At 39.2% G+C, this 18,440-nt stretch overlaps 1 non-coding gene across 1 annotated transcript; it reads left to right on the forward strand.

Moving 5' to 3' along the window:
* The first annotated feature begins 14,024 nt into the window (after positions 1–14,024).
* On the forward strand, positions 14,025–14,131 carry LOC127108650 (small nucleolar RNA R71). Its single transcript, XR_007796175.1, has one exon. It is a non-coding gene; the product is annotated as a small nucleolar RNA R71 (small nucleolar RNA).
* The last annotated feature ends 4,309 nt before the right edge of the window (positions 14,132–18,440 follow it).

Here is an 18,440-nt window from a genome sequence, read left to right on the forward strand (position 1 = left end):
GCGCTCTTTGGGTTTTTCCCCCAGCTGAGTAAGATTCGTTTTCCCGTTGCGGAGTCGAATATCCATCCTGTAAGTCGATTTGTTTTTTCAAGCCCTCCTTTCGGATGATGAGTGTTTTGGCATATATACCAATTCACGCGTTGGTCGGTCACCTATTATATACCTAGTAACCGATATCCCTGGTGTTCCTTCCTTTCTGCTCCCTATTATGACCTTGGTCCCCTGTGGAGTCAGATTTTCCTAAGTTGATGTACCTTTTTCAGGTCTTTCTCAGATGTTTGGTTGATTGATATCTCTCACCCTTATACCGGTCTTAGATATTCATTCTTCCTGAACTTGTTGTTCTTTCACCCAGTAATCGGTGTTTAGACCACATGTCTCTTTGAGTTTGTTACCCAGTAGCCGGTAACACCTCATCTTGCAGTTTTTCTCCAGGAGAGTCTCTTTGTTAGACATTCCCCAGGGGAGTTTCCGTTGTGATTTTTCCCTTGTGCTGTATTGGTGTTTTTCTCCAATATATGCAGTTTTCCCCGGCAGGGAGATTCTATGTGAATTTTTTTCCCCAGTCCGAGTCCGGATTTTCATCTGAGGAATCCTTCGTGGATAGTTTGAGTCAGCTTGAGTCTTTCCAATGGACGTGTCTTCCTTTGGAATTCTTTTTCTTCCCCAGTTTGAGTCCTTTACTCCCCAGTGAGGTCTCCAGTCCAGTTGTGTCCTGCTCACGCTGTGTCTAGTTCTTGTTTCCCCTAATTCAGAGTCGTGTCCTGCTCACGCATTCTTTTTCTTTTTTCCTATCCCCATGAGAGTCCTGTTAGAATCTCTGTTCCTGGTGAGTGTATTACTCCGATGGATCGTCTTTTCGTTGTGGACCAGTATCCCCCACAGAGGTTGTTTCTTTTACATGCATACATTTGCATCATGAGGTCTCCTAGGGACCAAAATTTGTCTCATTACTATTATTTAAGCCCATTCAACCGCGTCGAGATGAAGATTTTAACCCTCACTTCTCCGGCTAGAATGACCTTAAATAGGGGCATCTGTAAGACCCCAATTTTGTCCCTAAGATCCCTCATGGCATCATATCATATCATTGCATTGCCTCAAGGATCATTGGACACCTTGCTTCCTTCCCTATGGGTGGGTCATATTTTTTAGAGTGATTCTTGATCACCAAGCATGTTTGCATTTGTATATCATTTCTTTTCTTTTAATCACTAACCAAAAGTACAAAAATATGTCATCTAACCTTTGTCTTGCAGATGAAGCATTAACAGGTCAAGGCAATCAAAGGCATTCATTGAGAAATAGAGGGTGGTCATTCTTGAGATTTGGACCCCACAATCATTCATAAGAGTTCATATGAATTATGATGTCATTTTGAAGCAAAATCCCAAGTGGTAGAGGCTTGAATTTCATCAGAACATTTCCCAGTCGTCTGAAGACCTAGAAAGTCAACTACAAAGTCAACTGTGGATTTGGAGGTGGGAAGTGATTAGAAATACTTCATTCATGTTCAAACAAGTCTCATTTGACATTTCAAACACTCACATTGAAGAATTTGAAGTCAGGTCAAGAATTTCCAAAAATAGCAAGTGACCTATAATTTGAACTTTCCAAAAATGGACAGGTTTTGGACCAACTTCAACTCAATATTACATCATCAAGAAAGCTTAAAATGAAATTTTGTTGAACATGAAAGTTGTAGATCTTTCTCTCCCATTTCAAAAATGTCCAAGATCATGAATTTCTAATGTGTGGTTGAGGAGATATGATCAAATCATGGCAAAGTGTGCATGGAACTTCAAATGAGCATAACTTTTCAACCAAAGCTCCAAAATGAGTGGTTCTTTTTGCTATATTCTCCTCTTGACCTCTAATTTCCAAATCATGCATCACATTACATGAATTTTCATCACATAATCATTTGTTAATCCATGGTTTTTTGGAGGGAAATTACAAAATTCAAACTTGGTGCATTGTATGAACTTTTTGCCATTGCCATTGGTTTTAGAAAATGATTTTAAGTGAAAATAATGGAGCAAGTGGTACTGTTCACGTGTAAAGTGATACATGCACATGCAAAATTTGAATTTTTGTAAATTGCCTTATTATCATTAACCAAACTAATTAGGGATTAACAAGTTGATTAGTAAACCATATAAATACTTAAACCCTAACAGAATTGAGGGGAATTAATCACTTTTCACATTTCTAGATCTAGAATTTCTCTCTCACTTCAAATTTTTCTCTCATTCATAATTCAATTTTTTTTCAAATAACATTGCATTTTAACTTCATATTCTTATTCATAAGCTTGGATTTGGTATAGATCAAGGTTTGTTGTGCTGAATTCGTGGAAGAAAAGTGCAGTTCATGTTCATGAAGGTGCAAATGGAATTTCTGTTTTGAGCTAGATCTGGATTCATTCAAGCCTCAATTACTTCATCAATCTTCATTTCAAGCACTGTGGAGTAGATTTGAACCATTACAAGCTGCAGATCGTGTGAATTCAAAGGCTCTGCACTTCAAGAGGTCACAATTCGAATCTCTTGATTTTAAAATCCATGGCCATATTATTGTAGATCTAAGCATGCTGATCTTTCTGAGCTTTAAATCGTGAATTTTCATGCAATATTGGCTGAGTTATAGTAGATTAAAGTTTCATGCATGAATCTTACTTCGTTCGATTTGATCTTGATAAGTGAAATTAGGCTTAGCTATGCATTGATTCATGATCTCCATTGAATGTACTACATGTTAGTGTGCTTGATTGTGATTTCTGGGAGAATTTTCTGGAATTGGTATGAACACGTGCTACTGTTCATCTTCTTCGCGAGGAAGAAGATGAAGATCTTGCCATAGGCCACGGTTTTGATCTTTTGGAAACAGATTCACTGGTTTACATGTGTTAGCCTAGGGCTCGTTTCTGATTCGTCCACGTATGCGCCATGCTAGCGTTTTGATAGGCTCACGATTGTTGACCGAGCGCTGACTCCACGTCGTTTAATGAAACGACTGCGTTTCATGATGAAACGCGTGCCACATTCAAATTCGCCCCTGGATCGATTCCGGGCGATGGAAATTATTTCAAATGTTTTCATACTTTATCATTTTCCCTCCATGAATCATACTATAAGCTTCACATGTTTTTTTCAATTTTTTCTCAACTTGTAAAAATCATAACAATTTGAAAATTGATCCAAAAAATACCTGGTTTTTTTGCATTGTGATCCTTGGTTTGTCTACTTTTTTATCATCATAATTTCCAAAGTTGTGCTTGGGTGGATATTTTTTTGTGCTAGAATGATTGATCATATGTCTTATTTTGACCTTGCCTTGCTTATTCCTTCATGAAATGCTTGTTTCTTATCCAATGAATGTGAAATTTTTCATGATGAAACTAGACACATTGCTTGACATTTTGGTTTCGGTTTGACATTTTTCTCAATTACCATTGCTGTTTTATGCTTGTGCTAACTTGGTGTGACAATTTGTGTCACACCTTTGCTTGTCCAACTTGTACCATGTGATTTCTATACCAAATGATGTCCAATGCTTCTGATTTTTTGTATGTTGATCATGTTAGATGTCCTGAATATGCATGAATTTTTCCGGAATTATTTGAATCATTTCTGTTTTGATTTGAATTTTTCATTCATGTTGATCACATATGAGCTTTGAAATTGCCTTGAACTTCACTTGATCATGAAATGCTTTTGGTAATTGATTTTTATGTGAGACCTTTTGGAATGTGTCAAGATGTGATTGAAGTTACTTTGTGTTAAATTTCAGCCCCTGTTTTAAATTTTTTCTCCATCTTTGACCCTAGGCTTTGACCTAGTGGTTTGTTGCTTATGTTTGAGCTTTGATTTCAGGTTTAAGCATTCAAATGTCATGGTTGATGATGCTCCATCATTTGAGCATTGATGTTTGCTTTTGATTACTAACATTGTGTGTTTTGTAGGATTGATGCTAACTCATTTGAGTTTTCCTTTTGGCTTACACATTTTGTACATTGGGATTGTCTGTTGCTTATTGACTGTTGTCTGTTTGCCTGAGTATTGTACTGATTTGTTTAGTGTTTCCACAGGTACCTAAGTTGCTTTAAGTTCATTTGAACTTTGGTTTTGCTTGGTTTCTTAACCACTTAGGTATAATCTCTAATCTTCATGTAGTCTGGAAGACCTACTGTTATTGGTAGGCACCTGTTTGAAGTCCTCCTTAAGAGGCAATGCTTGTGATTGTTTAACTTTTGTACCAAGCAGGAAAAGTCCTCTTATGAGGCAATTGGAAGATAAAAGAGATGTGTAATCCATCTCCTGCTACTCAGTGTACCATTCACCTTGCTCACACCATGTGTTGATGCATTGTGAATAATAACCCAAGATCTTATAGAGTCCATTTGTGGAGAAGAGTTCCAACTTTCTGAACTCCCACACTTTCCATTGATCAAAGCTCTCCCTGACTAGGGATAAGAGCTATGAGGCACACCCCTCATCTCCATTTCATCTGCTTCACCCTAACTCTCAATGTTAGGGTTAAGAGCTTAAAATACCCCATTCCAGTTGGCTGTAAAGCCTAACCTTGCTTGAGCCTAATTGATTGTATATAGTGTGTGCTAATTGACTTGTTTGTTGCTTACTTGATTCATTTGTGCATATTTGCTTGAGTGTGCCTTTGTGCATGTATCATCATTACTTGTATATCATTTCATAAACTTTTCTTTGTAGCATTTTGTTTTGTCCATGGAGGAGGCAAGCATAAGTCCATTGATTGGAAGTTGTTTCCTATGATGTGGTGGGAGATTGGTGTAAGTCCATTGATTGGCATCCGATATCCATTTTTGTTTTGGGAGATTGGAATAAGTCCATTGATTGGCATCTGGTATCCATGTTTTGTTTTAGGAGATTGGTGTAAGTCCATTGATTGGCATCCGATATCCATTTTTGTTTTGTGAGATTGGTATAAGTCCATTGATTGGCATCCGGTATCCATTTACTTTGTTTATCTGTTATTTGCATTGTTGCCTATTCCAAAGGAATCACTTGAATCATCTATATATGATCTCAAGAGGTGAACATCTAAGAAGTTTTACATCCCTTAACCCTCCCACCTTTTGTTTCTTTAAACCTCCATTTGCATGTTAATCCAAAACTTGAAAACTATTGTGCAAACATTTTCATTTCTTTTCAAATTAGAAACCTAGGCCTTAAGACTTTGATTTTCAAACTTCATTTTCATAATACTTCTTTTGAATTGAATTCTAATCATATCTTGACCACTTTTTGTGAATAATCCTAATTGGTTAATTTCACTCACTCAATTGTTTTGTGGCTTTGTCCATTCTTGATAAGTTTTCATACATTAGCCATAGGTTTGATTTATCCTAGTTGGTTGATGTTAATCTCACCTTTTGTCCTTAGTGATTGAATTGTAAGACTTCCTTGCTTATTATAGGGTTAACCCCTCACTAGCAAGTTGAAGCTTTTCTCACATGATGGACTTGTTGTTTGTATAAGGTTGAGTTTTCTCCCGTGGATAACGAAAGACCTTAGGGCTTTTGTTTTAAAATCAATCCCCTCATATTTTGGAAATCTTTTAGCCGAACTACGGCGTTTTGATCCTTACCTTCCATGGAAAGGTACGTAGGCAACGGGTTCATCCGTTCAAACACAAAAATAATAAAAATTGTACATTCTTCTCTCATCTCTTCAATCAATGTTTCCACAAAAATATTTCATAAACAATAATGATACAACAAGTTGTGAAAAGGGCTCCCTAGGAGTACCTAGGACGTTTTGGGTGCCTAACACCTTCCCATTGCGTAATTAACCCCTTACCCAGATCTCTGATCTTTTCATTGGTTTTCTATGTGTAAAACTTCTTAGGCTTTTGTTCGCTTTTTAGCCATTCCTTTGAATAAATAAAAGTGCGGTGGCGACTCATTCTTTGTATGCTTTGCTTTTGATTTAATCAATAAATCATAAAGTGACGAATACACCGCTACAGGTAGAGAGTAGGTCGTCACGCCTTTGCTCTCTAGCCATGTGGTCACGCCACATCTCCTTTGATATATAGAAGCCAGGAGTGGTACCTGCAGAAGAAGAAGATGGTGCAGTGTGTGGTGGTGAAGGATGATGGGGGGACACATGGGGTACGGGAGATCTCTCTCTCCGATCATATTCATCATCAGTGTCATGTCCCGCCTCATCAGGCATGTTAGGAGGAAGAGGACCCAAAACAGGTGGGGAATCTAAAGCGTATGTCCAATTCCTTTCATCTCGTACATCTGTACGTCTAGTGCACGGTAAAACAACAGATGGGATGGCTACACCATGAACCATAAGCATATATCCTCCTTCTCTCCTTGAGCGACACAATTTCATGTCTCTCAGAAATTTTAGGTTAATTGTGCAAGGAGGAAGGGGGTCTAGGGTAGCCATCTCATCGTTCAGGTTAAGCGCCCGAGCAATAGATGTAATCAATCCACCAAAAGAAATCGGTCCCGCTTTATTCAAAGTTAAAGTCATATGAGAAAGCATGAACGGGACCGAATTAATACGTCTATTTTTGAGGCTCCCTTGTAAAAATAGAAGCTCTCTAGCATTAACCTTATTTGGATTCTCCCGGCAAAAAATAGTGCATGCCAACCGATATCGAAAAACTCTGATGGCCGAGTTATGGATAGTTAAGGCAAGAACTCCTTCAAAAGAGTTTATGGAAGTGTTTGATAGACGCTCCCAGAAGGAAAATACCTCAACAGACCATTCGGAATCCAAAGGGCCCTCACAAATAGCACCGTCCCCATAAGGGATTCCTAACAAGCTGGCTAGTTCGTCGGTACTGAATTGGTATTCAACAACAAACATTCTAAATTTGACAGTACCAACTGTGCTAGCAGTGTTAGGGTTGACAATATAAATTAAGGAACTCAAAAATTCAATTGTCAACCGGTCATAGGTAGGTTCTTTATTGGAAAAGAAATTATGCAAACCTAAATTATCTAATAAATGAAATATGCTATGATAGATACCTAAAGTGTAGAGACAGTTTTCATCAACATACCTTGTCGGGAGGATTTCCCGATTTTGCAACCGTTCAATAATTTTTCTTTGTCTATCCCCCGGTTTCCCTCCTCGAAGAATGAATCCGTTAAACTCCATTTGAAAGCTCTTGAGAAGTGATGAAGAAGATGAAGTGGTTTGTGAAAAGGTTGGATTTTTACAAAATCCAACGGATGAAATCGAAAATGGAAATTGGAATAATGATTTGTGTGGTGTGGTGGTTAGAAAAGTATGAGCTTTTTGTGGGTTCAAGGATGTTTTTCCAAGGTGAAAAAAATGGGTTTGGAAGGTTGTATGTTGCAAAAATGGTGAAAAAAAGGGGTTCTGCCCCGACCTTTTACAGACGCTGTGGCGGGCGCCATAGAGTCTATGGCGGGGGCCACAAGGCAAAATCTGGCTGGACCGGATTTTGTTCCTTTGGCTTGGGCTTCTCTTGTCTTTTGGCTTTGAGGGGTCCGGATAGCATTTGTCTTGTGATTTTCCTGGTATCTTTGACTTGCATAATTTTATAAAGGTAAAAACAAAAAATAAAAATGAAACTGAAACAAAAACAAAAATTAAATATAAATAAATAAATAACTGAAAAATTAAAATGCAAATAAAATAAACATAGAACATATATAGATAAAGATAGAAATACTAATGTATAGATTTTATATAATATTCCAAGTGCGATAATATAAGATGAGTTATGTAAATACGAGAAATATAAAAAGGAGATAAAATAAGATTAAATGGTGAGATCATGTAGTGGGGATGTCATCTTCCTGAGAGGAACCACGGAGCATGGCTACTTCTTGCTTGAGCTCTGCGATCTCCTGATATAGACAGTCGGCTTCAGTAGCATGGGTGAGATCAGACACTCCCATTTGTAAAGTGAGGTCTGTCACCTCCTGTCTAAGCGCTGCGATCTCTCTACGACACTCAACAATCTGAGTGCGGATGTCGGGTGTCTGCAATGAAAGATAATTAGAGAAAACAGTGATTCTGGGAGATGGTGATGTAGGAGTGTATTCAGCAATGGGTGGTGATCTCAGTTCCTCGACGGTCTCTCCCTGGCCTTCCAGAGCATAACTCCAATTCGCTGGATCATGCACAGTGGTCATCATAGGATCTGGCAGTGTGAAGTAATGGATAGCCTCGCTGTCGACTAGCAGTCGGAACTGGCATGGGTGGAAAGAGGCTCTCCTCATCAATCCTCTGGTTAAACAGAAGTCAATGTCCATGGTAGTGTACCCACAGTAGGTCCAAAGATGTAACAGCTTGCGAGACAGACCTAAAGCGACAGCAATCTGCGTGATGATTCCGCCAACATGGATGACTCCTTCGGTGGATCTGGAGATACCGCTGAGACTATATAATAAAAAGTTCCCACATGCGACTGGGCGAGACTGGGATGCATAAAATAATAGGAAGATCTCCTCTTCACTCAGTAGTGTCTCTGCATCCGGCCTTCCCAGGAAGGAATGTGCTAATATCATCTGAAAATATCTGAATGCGGGGTTATGTATGACATGAGACAGCTGCATAGATGGATCCTGGCTTCCGCCACCCGATATATCACTCCAAAACTTCTCAACCTACGTACCCAGGAAATATCCCGTAGGTGTCTCCGGGATAACATCAGGAGTAGTCTGGAAGCCCAATAAGTCGTCGAACTCTTTCTGGCTGAAGGAGTACTCAACTCCGAAAAGCCTGAAAGCAGCATATCCATCTGGTCCAGAATATGGGTCATATTCGAATGAACTCAGGAACTCCAAAGTCAGGTTCCTATATGTGTTACTCAAGTCATCAGCAAACTCATCCCAGTGAAGCTGGTGGCTAAGGAATCGGATACTCGGCTCGATACCCAGTGCCTTCATACACTGCTGATCAGGATAACGTGTGGGTGCCATAGGGCGCTGATACAGAGCGATGTAGCGCTCCCTCTGAGCATTATCTCTATAGGCCACGTGTATGTCATCGAAATCCTACATCGTGTAAAAGTTAAGAAAGTGATCCTGAAAATACAAACCATTCAAATCTTAGTCTCAATGCAAAATATGATAAAATAAAATAAAAATAAATAAATGCAAAAAAGTAAAATGAAAGAAAAACCATGGGTTGCCTCCCACGCAGCGCTTGTTTAACGTTAATAGCTTGACGATTAGAATTTATACACCTGTAGTAGTAGGAATTGGTGGATCAATCAGGGTGTGGCTTGAGTAGTATGCTGGAATGTCTCCTCCTTCGTAGAGCTTCAGTCTTTGTCCATTTACAATGAATGGACTACAGGTTTCGTTCTTGATTTCTACGGCTCCGGATCGCAGAATCTTAGATACTTCGAAAGGACCAGTCCACCATGAACGTAGCTTTCCAGGGAAGAGTCATAACCTAGAGTTAAAAAGGAGAACATGATCGCCTATATTGAAAATTTTCTTTACTATTCTTTTGTCGTGATAGGCTTTAGTCCTCTCTTTATATATTTTTGCATTCTCGTAGGCAGATTGCCTAAGTTCTTCTAATTTATGAATGTCTAGGGTACGCTTTTCTCCAGTGGCTAGGTAGTCTAAATTTAAAGTTTTAATGGCCCAATAGGCCTTATGCTCTAATTCGAATGGTAAGTGACATGATTTTCCATAGACTAGTTGATAAGGAGTAGTTCCTATAGGGGTTTTGAAAGCGGTTCTATAGGCCCATAATGCTTCTTGAAGCTTCTGAGACCAGTCTCTCCTAGAAATAGAAACAGTTTTCTCTAGGATTTGTTTTACCTCCCTATTAGATACTTCTACTTGGCCACTAGTTTGTGGATGGTATGGTGTTGCTACTCTATGCCTAACTCCATATTTTCTTAAAAGTTTGTCAAATATTCTCGATATAAAGTGTGATCCTCCATCGCTTATGACTAAATGTGGTGTTCCAAATCTAGGGAATATATAGTTTTTAAATAGTTTGATTACTACCCTAGTGTCGTTTGTGGGTGCAGCTATAGCTTCAATCCACTTAGACACATAGTCTACAGCTACTAAGATATACCTATTTCCAAAGGATGGTGGGAAAGGTCCCATGAAATCTATACCCCATACGTCAAAGAGTTCTACTCCCTGAATGTTTCTTAGAGGCATTTCATCACGCCTTGAAATGTCTCCAGTGCGTTGGCATCTATCACATTTGACAATGCAAGCATAGACATCACGCCACATGGTAGGCCAGAATAGGCCAGCTTGAAGAATCTTGGCGTATGTCTTAGATGTGCTCGCATGTCGACCATAAGGTGCAGAATGACAATGCTCGATAATACTATTTACCTCTTCTTCTGGAACGCAACGGCGAAAAATGCCATCTTTACCCCTTTTGAAAAGGAGCGGTTCGTCCCAATAGAAGTTTCTCACATCGTGGAAGAATTTCTTCTTGCGGTGGTAATCAAGATCAGGGGGTACTATATCAGCAGCTAGGTAATTAACGAAGTCTGCATACCAGGGTACGTTACTTATTGCTAAGGAATTTTGAGGTTGCTCATAAGGATCTGGGTTATTATCTTCAATGGTTTCTACTCTAGCGATCAGTCTATCATAGGCGAAATCATCATTTATGGGTACTGGTTCAGGTTTTAGATGTTCTAACCTAGAAAGGTGATCGACTACTACATTTTCAGTGCCTTTTTTGTCTCTTATGTCTAAATCAAACTCTTGTAGTAATAGAATCCATCGGAGTAATCTGGGTTTGGCATCTTTTTTACTTAATAGGTAACGAATGGCAGCATGATCGGTGTAAACTATAATTTTTGCTCCTACTAGATAAGATCTAAATTTGTCTATAGCGAAAACTACAACGAGTAATTCTTTTTCAGTTGTTGCATAGTTAAGTTGGGCAGCATCTAGGGTTCTACTGGCATAATAAATGGCATGTAATTTTTTATCTTTCCTTTGTCCTAGAACGGCTCCAACTGCATAATCACTAGCATCGCACATTATCTCGAAAGGTTCCGACCAATCAGGTGGTTTCATAATGGGTGCAAATACTAATGCTTGCTTTAAAAGATTAAATGCGTCATTACATTTTTCATTGAAAATGAATTCAGCATCTTTCATTAAAAGTCCGGTTAAAGGTTTAGTTATTTTGGAGAAGTCTTTAATGAAATGCCGGTAGAATCCAGCGTGTCCAAGAAAGCTTCGGACTTCTCTGATGGTTTTTGGGGGTTTTAGGTTTTCTATAACTTCTATTTTAGCTTTATCTACCTCTATACCTCTTTCGGAAACTATATGTCCTAAAACTATTCCTTCGGTTACCATGAAATGACATTTTTCCCAATTTAGCACGAGGTTCACCTCCACGCATCTCTCCAGGATTTTCTCAAAGTTAGCAAGACAATTGTGGAAATCAAATCCGCAAACCGAGAAATCATCCATAAACACTTCCATGATACCGTCTAGGTAATCTGCAAAGATTGACATCATGCAGCGTTGGAAAGTAGCTGGGGCATTACAGAGGCCGAACGACATTCGTCTGTAGGCAAAAGTTCCATAAGGGCATGTAAAGGTAGTTTTTTCTTGATCTTCGGGGTGGATAGGTATTTGGAAGAATCCAGAGTATCCATCTAGATAGCAGAAGTAAGAGTGTCTGGCTAGACGCTCCAACATCTGGTCTATAAATGGTAAAGGGAAATGATCCTTCCTAGTTGCTTTATTTAATTTTCTATAATCTATACACATCTGCCATCCTCCTTCTAAATGTTTTGCTACATGTTCGCCTTTATCGTTTTGCACGACTGTGATGCCTCCCTTTTTAGGTACTACATGCACAAGGCTCACCCACTTACTATCCGAGATCTGATAGATTATACCTGCCTTAAGTAACTTAAGAACTTCCTTTTTAACAACATCACTCATTAAAGGGTTTATTCTTCTCTGATGTTCCCTAGAGGGTTTTGAATCTTCTTCTAGTGAAATCCGATGCATGCATACGGATGGAATTATACCTTTTAGGTCAGAGATATTATATCCTAAGGCTGAGGGATATCTTCGTAAAACGTCTAAAAGTTGGTTCGTTTCCTTTTGGCTCAAGGTAGCACTAACTATAACTGGACGGTTCATCTTTTCATTGAGGAACTCATATCTCAGGTTCTTAGGAAGTTCCTTAAGTTCTAAGGTTGGTTTCTTAGGGCATGGCATAGGATCTGGGGTAAGGGACAAACATTCGTAAAGGTTATCATCGATGTAGGGTTTCTTAAAGTCATCATCTTCCTTTAGGAGAGTTGATGGTAACTTAATTGTTTTTATAATTTATTTTTGTTCTAATTCTCTAACACATTCATCAATGATATCTAAGGCATAACACGAATCTCCCATCACAGGAGCCATAAGAAATTTCGAATGTATAAATTCTATTTTCTCGTCACCTACCTCAAATGTCAACTTTCCTTTCTTGACATCTATTATGGCTCCTGCAGTCGATAAGAATGGTCTACCTAGAAGGATTGGTATATCATTGTCCTCTTTGATGTCCATGACAACAAAATCAGTAGGGATAAATAACTGACCTATCCTAACAGGAACATCTTCTAAAATGCCTATCGGATACTTAACAGATCTATCGGCTAACTGAAGTGACATCTTAGTGGACTGTAATTCTCCTAAGTTCAACCTCTCACAAACTACTAAAGGCATTAGACTCACACTAGCTCCTAAGTCTAGAAAAGCTTTTTCGATGACATGATTACCCAGAAGGCAAGGAATGGAGAAATTTCCAGGATCTTTATCTTTCTTTGCTAATTTGTCCTCGGAAATAGCATTACATTCCAAAGGCTTCGGATCGCTAAGTCTACGTTTGTTGGTAAGGATGTCTTTGAGAAACTTTGCATAAGAAGGTATTTGGGTGATGGCTTCTGTGAAAGGGATTTCTACATGAAGTTTTTCTATAACTTTAATAAATTTTTGATATTGTTTATTGATCTGGGTTTGTTTGAGTCTTTCGGGATATGGTATAGGTGGTTTATATGGCGGGGGTGGTACGTAAGTTTTATCTTTAGGTTCTTCTCCTTTTTCTCGACCTTCCTGGTTTTCAGATTCCTCTGGTTCCTTTACTTCGTCCGGGGGTTTGATACATTCCTTAGAAGTTTCGGGTTCACTCAATCTAGGGTTTGGTGGCTCATCATAAGCGTTCCCACTTTGTAGGGTAATGGCATTGGCTTGTCTTGTCGGATTTTGATGAGGTTGTCCAGGGAATTGTCCTCCAGGTGTAGTCTGAGGGGCTTGGTTTAAAGCTACCTGAGAGATCTGGGTTTCAAGCATCTTGGTATGAGTAACTATTTGGTCAACCTTGGTTCCTAACTGAGTAATCAATTCGTTAACATGAATGTTTTGGTTCATGAACTCCTTGTTTTGTTGGGTTTGAGCGGTGATAAAATTTTCCATAATTTTCTCAAGGCTCGACTTTGGTGGCACAGGTTGCATAGGTTGATTTGATCTAGGGGCTTGATAATTAGGTCTCGGAGGTGCATTATTTTGAATAGGGTTATTGTTTTTATAGGAGAAGTTCGGGTGATTCCTCCATCCAGGGTTATAGGTATTCGAATATGGGTTCCCTTGGGTGTAGTTTACTTGCTCAGAGTGGGTTTCGTTTAATAGACTGCATTCTGCAGATTGGTGTCCTTTGGTTCCACATATCTCACAATCCGACGAAACTGCGGCTACAGTATTCGGGTTTATGCACATATGCTCGACCTTAAGGGCTAATGCGTCCATTTTAGCTTGCATCATGTCTATATAGCCTAGTTCATGCACTCCTCCTTGGGCTTCCTTCTTCTCAACTGTCGCTTGTTCGACTCCCCATGATTGATGGTTTTGAGCCATATCTTCTATGAGGGCACTAACTTCAGGATAAGGTTTGTTCATCAGAGCACCGCCTGCGGCAGCGTCGATGGTCATCTTTGTGTTGTAATGAAGTCCATTATAGAAGGTTTGAATGATTAACCAATTTTCTAAACCATGATGTGGGCATGCTCGTAACAACTCTTTATATCTCTCCCATGCTTCGAACAACGATTCTCCTTGGGTTTGGGTAAATCTAGTTATATGGTTTCGAAGAACGGCGGTCTTACTCGGGGGAAAATATCTAGCGAGAAATACTCTTCTAAGGTTATCCCAAGTCGTAATGGAATTGGGTGGAAGGGAATCTAACCATGATAGGGCTTTATATCTGAGGGAAAAAGGAAATAATCTTAAACGTATTGCCTCAGGAGAAGCTCCATTGGTTTTAAAAGTGTCTGCTAATTGAAGAAATATTTTTAAATGTTGGTTTGGGTTCTCAGTAGCGAGACCCGTGAATTGTCTTTGTTGCACTAGTTGCAATAGGGATGGTTTAAGTTCAAAATTGTTAGCTGGGTAGGTTAGGTTTACTATACTAGAACTAGGTTCTTCATTTGATGGTTGAGAGAAATCTTTAAGAGGTCTTTGGTTTTGATCTTCGGCCATAGCTCTCTTAATTCTATGAAAGAATAAACGTGCACGAGCGTAACGTTCAGGTTCCGCCAGAGGGTATACTAAGCTTAAACTTCCGGTGCTGCGAGTTCTTCGCACTGAGCTGCGGGAAATAGCCTAAGTCTAAACGATATAACAACAGGAAAATGAAATTTGACGAAATTGGTCCCCGGCAACGGCGCTAAAAACTTGATGCATGCTTTTCACAAGTATACGAACGCGTCAGAGTAATATAAAAGATTATCGAATCCACAGAGACCAAGTGTCAATCTATCGTTATCTGTTGTTATGGTGTTTATCAAAGGCAATCAAAATAAGTGTTTTTGGAGTGTGAAATGAAAAGTAAAGTGTTGAATAAAGATTAATTAATAAAGACATGGTCGAATGTAATTCACGTAATCAATTAATAATCCAAGTACTTGCTAATAGAGCTACTTATGGGCAATGTTTCCTACTTTGAAAAGAACTAATTTAACAGGAACTGTCGCTTTCGCGTATTCAGAACCGAGTTGTACTCCCTAATCAAACGCTCTTATTGTCACTTATAAAAAGGCGCGCATTGCATTAGAGTAGTAAACCTATTTTTAAGAAATATAGTATCTTGACTAAGTTGAAGAGTATTATAACCTGGATTTCTTAACCAAAAGAGGTTCTCACGAGCCAGACTCTAAACTTATAAACGCGTCCGAAAATAGTTTTAAAATCTCTTTTCTTCTTAATGTTAAAATCTCCTAATGAACTAAACAAAGTGCTTTCGCTGTTTTTGAAATAGTTAAAAATAATTAAGTTTAAAAAGACGTTGGACGGCTTTCGATCTTACCCAACGGAATTGAAGTGCGGGAAAACTTAAGTTGAAAGTTAAAATATCCCTTAAGTGTTTCTACGAACAATTGTACGGATTATCGGTTCAATTATGATACTTACATTCTAACCTTATAAATTTAGTTAGACATGGTAAAGTAAAAGTGCATTAAAATAAATAAAGTAGTGCGAGTGCGGAAAATAAATAAAGTAAAGCGAGTGCGGGAAATAAATGAAAGTAAAGCGAGTGCGAGGAAATAAATAAAATAAAGCGAGTGCGGGAAATAAATAAAGTAAAGCGAGTGCGAGGAAATAAATAATTTAAAGCGAGTGCGGGAAATAAATAATTTAAAGCGAGTGCGGGAAATAAATAAAGTAAAGCGAGTGCGAGGAAATAAATAATTTAAAGCGAGTGCGGGAAATAAATAAGATAAAGACAAGTAATAAAAATCTGCTCCAGTCAGAGGGTTGAATAAATTGCAAAGCGGAAATGAAAATGGTGGCAGGATTAACTTCCTTCCAAAGTGCTCCAAACTCGATTACAGACTCTATCACAGACTCGATTACACAATTGTGGTAACACTCCAATGCGAAGCGATTACCACTTTATAAAACTGAATATATGCCTAAGTGAAACAAAGTTGCTCTGAGTTTGCCTCTGCTCTAAGTTTGGATGATTGTAAAAGTGAATTTGAGTTTCTATTTATAAGCAAGTAAAAAGATGGAAATGACAAGGACGCCCTTCAACTTGAAAATGGGAGGGAAAAACTTTCCTCTTGTGGCGCCCACCACAAGGCCATGGCGCCCGCCACAAGCACAAAATGAGGCGCCCTAGTGGAAGTAGTGGGGAACGTGGAAGTTGAGGGAATTTGAGCTTGGACACGTCATGGCAGGGTCTATGGCACCAGCCATGGGTAGGCCACAAGAACAAAATGCTGAATTTTAGGGTTTTTGGCTCTTTTTCGCTCCTTTTCTCGATCGGGGCTCCGATTAAAGTAAAAACCTGAAAACAAAGAAAAACATAGCAATAACACAACAAAATGATAATAAAACAACTAGAATGCATGTGAAATCAGATTCGAAAATACGGTAAATTTCAGTGTTATCAGATGCTCCCATTTTATTTGCACGGGTATCGTACATCCGTCCGCACTTCAACAGGGGAAACCCATTTCTCACTTGTTTATAGCATGGAAGCAGTACTCCCCGTAGAGGTTGAGATCACGTCATTGCGTGTGCTCATGGAAGCCAAGTTGATTGAGGCTGAATGGTGTCAGACCAGGTTTGATCAGCTTAATTTGATAGAAGAGAAGATGTTAACTGCCATGTGTCATGGTCCATTGTATCAGTAGTGGATGAAGAAAGCTTTTGATAAGAAGGTCACACCTCGGGTGTTCAGAGAAGGTGATCTTGTGCTCAAGAAGATCCTATCTTTCAAGCAAGATTCTAGGGGAAAATGGACTTCTAATTATGAAGGCCCATATGTTGTTAAGAGAGCCTTTTCAAGCGGTGCTTTGATTCTTACAACTCTGGATGGTGAAGAGTTCACTCGTCTTGTGAATGCAGATGCAGTCAAGAAATACTTCGCCTAAAAAGAAAAGAACATCTCGCTAAGTTGAATACCTGAAAGGGCGGCTTAGGAAAAAATGAGCGTCTCGGTGGATTGAAAACCCAAAAGGGCGATCTAGGCAAAAGTTAGAGACATAAAAACAGAAAAGAATTATCCTGATAAATTGAGTACCCCATCTTGGGGTAATTTATGCAAAAGTTAGCGGCCAAGATCATAGTGGATATCAAGAGTTGATAGAAGGATTAGTGATCATTGTATTCAATGTAACCCTTTTCCATGTAAATTACCATTTTCAAACTTTGTAAAGATCTATGGAGTCTTGTCATTTACGGACTACTATTCTATTAAATAAAGTTGAGATTTTATCCAATTGTTTCTACTCTTATTTATTTCAGCCAAATAGTTTTAAATTTTATTATGATCATTTTTGAAAATTAAAGTTTTAACCAAAACATGTTTTCTTAAACATATAAAAGTAGTAATTTTAAACAACCGATTTCATTTAAAGGGAATATCAACAGTGGTTCGGGTGGGGTTAAGAGGAACGAGCTCGATAAGGTATCGCACCTTATGCCTACATATCTTGTCTGGAACAAGAATCAGAGCCACTGTAGTTCGGCTTACGCACGCCAAACAACACAAAACAAATAAATGCACAAGGGTGGCAAACATGGAGCCCGATAACCACTGGATGGAATTATGTCGGCATCCGAACCAAAACACGCACCAAAGGGCAAACGTGGAGCCCGACAGCCAATCACTGGGCTTACGTCGGCATCCGAACCCAAACATACAGTCAGATAACAAGCAAACGCACGCAAAAAAAAGAAAAAGGTTGCCCGGAGTGGTCTCGCACGACCACCTAGCCTACATACCTCGTCTGGAACGAGGATCAGGGCGATGTAGTTCCCCTGAAAGGGACTGAATTGCTAACCAGAAACCAGGGGAAGACACGACACTAGGGAGACTACGACTCGAGCCTAGATGTTGTCATGCAAAGTCACCCTAAGTTCAGGTTTCTATCCTACTTGCATAAGCAAACTACCCCTATCCAGGAAAGAAGTAAGCACACAAGCATACAGCATAATTCAAGCATACATCAAATGAGAACAAGCATCTCAAACAGATATCCACACAACACGCACTATAACCAAACAAGTGGCTCACACAATAGGTTTGACTGCCGAAGCGAGTCGTCTGTACGGGCTGGGTTTGCTCTTAACCTTGCCATTACGAGGCTAAGGTGAAGCAGATGAAAGGATGAAGTGAGGATCAGACCTCACAGCTCTTATCCCTAACCAGGGAGAGCTTCTGACAAATGAGCATGGGTCCAGAATGGGGGAACCCTTCTATACTCAGAGACTCTGACACAATGTGCACTGCACGGATCTTGGGCTTGTGATCTCAATGCTACAACCATGTAATGGGAGCAAGGAGAAGACTCAACTGAATAGTGGGGGATAGATTGCATATCCCTACCTTCCACCAATTGCCTCTTTAGAGGACTTTCACCTGCTTAGGCACAAAATTAAACAATCACAATCATCG

This window comes from Lathyrus oleraceus, chromosome 7 (assembly GCF_024323335.1).
Source record: "Lathyrus oleraceus cultivar Zhongwan6 chromosome 7, CAAS_Psat_ZW6_1.0, whole genome shotgun sequence".
Classification (NCBI taxonomy): Eukaryota; Viridiplantae; Streptophyta; class Magnoliopsida; order Fabales; family Fabaceae; genus Lathyrus; species Lathyrus oleraceus.